Raw genomic sequence first — 5,336 nt, 5'->3', positions numbered from 1 at the left:
CATAGTACCCATAGGTTTTGAAAAACAAGGAGCACTATTCCCAACAGAAGGATGTCACTCCCTATCACTGCATGAGCATCATAATAAAGAAATGTTTACTCAAACTGCAAGCTGCTCAATTGAAATAGGTATTTACCTCAAGCATACAGTTTTATAATGTGGCAAAATAGTCGGACTACTAGATTGTCATTCGGACTAGTAAAATATGCCATTATGCTAGTCCAACTGGCTAGTAGGTTAAAATGTTTTTCGTGAAGACTGCGGACGAGAAGTCCTTAAAGGTTTTTCTATTTTTAACTCTCGCAGCCATGTTGTGCAGCGGACCGGAACCATTTGGGCAATTTTGGTTAAAGGGCATCCCGATGAACATTTATGTAAAGTTTCATCAAAATCTGATAATCGGTTTCTGAGAAGATGTAGTTTAACGTTTTTTTCTATTCTTAGCTCTGGTGCCCATGTTGTGCAGCAGACCAGAACTGTTTGGGCTATTTTGGTTAAGGACTACCCAAGTAACATTTCTGTCAAGTTTCATTGCAATACGATCATCGGTTTCTGAGGAGAAGTCGTTTAAAGGTTTTTCTATTTTTACCTCTGGGGGCCATCTTGTGCAGTGGACCGAAACCATTGAAGCAAATTTGATAAAGGACCGTCCAAGGAACATTTCTGTTAAGTTTCATCAAAATCTGATCATCGGTTTCTGAGAAGATGTTCTTTAAAGGTTTTTCTATTTTTTTGCCCTGGCAGCCATGTTGTGCAGCGGACCGGAACCATTTGAGCAATTTTGGTTAAGGACCACCCAAGGAACAATTCTGTCAAGTTTCATCAAAATCTGCCTATCCGTTTCAGAGGAGATGTCGTTTAAAGATTTTGCTATTTTTAGCTGTGGCGGCCATATTGTGCAATGGACCAGAACCATTTGAGCAATTTTAATAAAGGACCACCCAAGGAACATTACTGTCAAGTTTCATCAAAATCTGCCGAACCGTTTCAGAGGAGATGTCGTTTAAAGATTTTGCTATTTTTAGCTCTGGCGGCCATATTGTGCAATGGACCGGAACCATTTGAGCAATTTTGGTAAAGGACCACCAAAGGAACATTCCTGTGAAGTTTTGTCAAAATCCGCTTATCAGTTTCAGAGGAGATGTCGTTTAAAGTAAAAGTTTACGCACGCACACACGCACGCACGCACGCACGCACTCACGACGGACAATCTGTGACGACATAAGCTCCATGGCCTTCGGCCAGTGGAGCTAAAAATTGGATGGCAATACATCAGACTAGAAGTTATAAGTATTGAGATGGATGAAATGAAACCTGAGCCTACCAAAGCTGACAGATTGCACAAGAAACACATAAATGCAGGTATTTGCTGCCAGAGATATTGCAATTATTTTTGAAATTTCTTATTCATTTAGAAAGTTCAGTTGAAACAGAGTTGGCAAAAAATAAAGAACAATAGTATATACATTTTGAAATCTTATTAAATTGAGGACTTTACTGGCCAGCACAGAATGGTAAAATGCTAGTCTACCAGTGTAAATGTCCCTGGTTCAAATCAGTAAAGCTGATCTGAATGCACTAGTTGTGTAGCCAGGATGTGAATAGGTCTGCACTTGGCTGATAATGCATATCACTTTAAATGTTAAAGCTGCACTCTCACAGATTGACTGTTTTAACAACTTCTTTTTTTATTTCTTGGTTTTGGAATGAATTATTTTTATGCGAATTTCTTAACACTGGTCATAACAGACAACTGGAAAAAGTGGATCGTTGTTTTTCATTTAATTCAGTCAAAAAAGACAACTGAAAATATTGGATCGCTCTTTTTTTATTTTAATACGGTCAAAAGATGATGTTCTATGCCAAAAATCTCATTATTTATAGCAAAGAGTTAGTTATGTTTTTAACCATAAAAGCATTAGTTACGAATGTTAATATAAAAACCATGATCTTATCTTTTGTCAGCAGTCTTATATCATCAGTTTTCATACTGCTTTCCATTAGCTTATTCCAAACCCAAAAGTAAAACAAGTTGTCAAAACCTCCAATCTGTGACTGAGAGTGCAGCACTCTCTTAGATTTAATGTTTTTTGACAACTTTATTAATTGTCTTGGAACAAGCCATTTTATGTGAAAATGCATGTAAACCATTCATATAAGATTGCTGATGATAAATTAATCAGAAATTGTTTATATTTAAGTTCCAAATATGATGTTTTATGCATATTTCATAAACCGTTAGTACTGCTTTAAGCCATAAAACATTAGTTTTCAACCTGAAATATGAAAGTCTGCAATCTGATATTTTGATAGCAGTCTTATATCACTGGTTTGCAGATATTTACGCAAAATATTGGTCATTCCAGGACAAAAAAACAGTAATTCTGTGAGAGTGTAGCTTTAAATGACTAAATCTTTTAATTTGGTTCAATTCTCACCTAATATTTTTATAGTTTTATGGCACCTAAATGGTTGTTTTTTTAACAACATTACATGCATATATATAAATTTGTTTTTAAATTTGTTATTTAGATTGGAAGATTCATTCTCTGGAAAGTAGAAAAAGGCGTGTTACATACAGTTATCACAGCCATAACAGAAACCATATTGAGGAGCTGGTTCCCCCCGAAGGAAGAATTGCGCTGTTGGTTTGGGCAGCACTATTCCCCAGCCAATTACACCAGCACTTTTTTTGTCATAAAGAGCATTTCTGAGAAGTTATGGAGACGAGACCACTTACTATGCAGGTATGTGATAATCAAAATCTTTGTTTATATTTTGTTTTATAAATATAGCATTTCAAGATTGAAGGCATACACTATAGATTGATGCCCAAAAATATATTTCTAATTTTAATGCATTACAGTAAAACTGCGATCGCTCAAGGTCGCCAGGGACCGAGCCAAAACCTCGAGGGAACCGATGTTTCGAAAGACCCGATTTTCAATTTTCCAGTTTGATATGAAATATCTTTCAGTGTATTTTAAGTTTGAAGTCGTCAAACAGACTGTTTACCAAGACACCGATTATGTGTTGCGTTGTGGAAATCGCTAATATGTTCAAAGTTTGTCTTAAACTAAATGTAAAACACAAAAGAAAAAAAAAAACAATAAATGAATAAATAGAAATGTTTATTTTAACAAAAAAGCACATTTTTCGTAACAAGCAACATATGTATCACAGTATATGTCGTGGCATTAGTCAGATTTAAGTTTCGCAAAATCAAGGATTGTTGATTGGCGCATCTTGTGACAAGATGTCGGTTTCGCGAAACTGTTCAATCTGATGTTGAATTGAATATGGTAGTGTTTTATTCATATTTTTATTACTCATTTAAATTTCTCACAATTAACTTCTTTATAATCATTAACTTCTCATAATTATCATCTCAAATGCCCATATCAACTAATATCGTTCATGCGTTAACAATGAAAAAGGTTTTTCACACCTTATCAAATTGCCTTTCAACTGTCATTGCAATTTTTACAACTTGCGAAAATTTTAACTCCTAGCAAATGTTTGTTTATTTTGGAACACGCGTTCGGAAAAAAGTGTGAAATTATGTCCTCGAGGGAGCAATAAGGTTTTGTGCATGATTTGTGTACTTGGGACCGAGGATATTGCTCGACATAATTAGGTTTCGAGGCAGCTTGAGTATATTTTATATGAAAATAGAAGGAAAAAAGTTCAGGACCAAACTCCGACCTCGAGGGAACGCCGGTTCTCGAGCGACCGCTTGTTCGAGGGAACGCAGTTTCACTGTGTTTAACTTAAATGATCAAAGCAAAAGAAATGCAAATGGTTAAGCTGTAGATATACAAATGTAAGCATTATTTAGGCCCTTTTTAACTGGGGAAGTTGTTGCCATATTATCTATTAATTAAAGAACACATTTATAATAAATAATGCTTAATCTGTACACAAATCATATGTCTTTTTTGTTTTAACCATCAATGTCAGAGTCCAGCATGATAATGCATTAAATTGAAAAAATGCATCAATTTGTATAAACCTTTTTAAACAAAAACATTTCTGAAATCCAATAAAAAATTATTGAATATTGATGCAGTTAAATTATAATATCTTCTTTTGCAGGTGTTGCGGTGAAATTTGCACCAGTGTGTTTTCTGTGGAGATAACGAGATAGTGTCCAGCAATGAAGACCCAACTGAAGATCTGACCTTGTAAGGCCAATATGAAATAACTGTGTGGGAAAATGTGAAAAACCTGCAGTCAGGAATGCACTTAAATCATCAAAAGAACAGTGTGAAATTAATCTTGAATAACTTGACATTTATTTGTTTGACATATTTATTCATGGTGCAGTGAAAACATGTTTATTTCTCTTGGTTATTTTAATTTAGAATTGATAGAAGGGAACATCACTATGTACGTTCCTGTTAATCATCAGATCAAAACCCATGTTCATATCCAAATGAGTGTTTGAAAATATCAAAATGGTACTTGTTGTATGTAGTGTAAGTTAATTAACATAATAAACATAAATATTTAATCAATTTCAATTTATTATGCCCCCTTCAAAGAAGAGGAGTATATTGCTTTGCACTTGTTGGCCGGTACGTCCGTCTGTCTGCCATTAGACCAAAGCTTTTCCGGGTGATAACTCCACAATTACTAAACCTGTATTCAAGCTTGACATGAAAGTTGGGCTTAACCAGTAGATGACCACTTTTGATTTTAGGGGTCATCGGGTCAAAGGTCACAGTGACCTTGAACAGGAAGGTGACAAAGCATGTCTGAGTGATAAGCCGTCAATGCCTGCACCTATGGCCCTCGAACTTAACATGGAGGCTAAGATGCTTGATGACCCGTAGGCTAGATGACCCGTATTGATTTAAGGGGTCATTGGGTCAAAAGTCAAGGTCACAGTGACCTTGAATGCTTGAAGGTTGTACTAATACTAACTGGACGAAGCCTGCACACATGGCCCTTCAACAACTTGACTTTGAGGTTGGGTCTGACCAGTAAGTGAGACCAATTGATTTGTCAAAGAGATGTTGAACGCAAAAAGGTTGCCTTTGTGACAACTCGTCAAAGCCTGCACCCATGGCCTTCAAACATGACCTTTATGTTGGGGTTGACCAGTACATGACCCCTTTGAATTTGGAGGTCAAGGTCACAATTGAAATATTGGTCATTAAAACTATGTCATTTACTTATTCCCTGCTGCTAAGATGGTACATTTTTATCAGAAAATTTCAGCCAGGCCATCCTTAAAAAATTGTATGTTTGCTGTAACGCTACCCATCATTTTTACAGTGAGTAGGTAGGTAGGGATTTTTTTTCCCATTGTGTGCCTTAAATTACTCAGTAAA

General features: G+C 35.8%; 1 long non-coding RNA gene across 1 annotated transcript; it reads left to right on the top strand.

Moving 5' to 3' along the window:
• Nucleotides 1–408: 408 nt before the first annotated feature.
• Nucleotides 409–4,391, top strand: LOC128203480 (uncharacterized). Its single transcript, XR_008255954.1, has 3 exons — nt 409–1,362; nt 2,533–2,747; nt 4,096–4,391. It is a non-coding gene; the product is annotated as an uncharacterized LOC128203480 (long non-coding RNA).
• Nucleotides 4,392–5,336: the final 945 nt, after the last annotated feature.

This window comes from Mya arenaria, chromosome 9 (genome assembly GCF_026914265.1).
Source record: "Mya arenaria isolate MELC-2E11 chromosome 9, ASM2691426v1".
Taxonomy (NCBI): domain Eukaryota; kingdom Metazoa; phylum Mollusca; class Bivalvia; order Myida; family Myidae; genus Mya; species Mya arenaria.
Note: the sequence above shows the minus strand (reverse complement) of the source record. Positions and strands in the feature narration are given on the sequence as shown.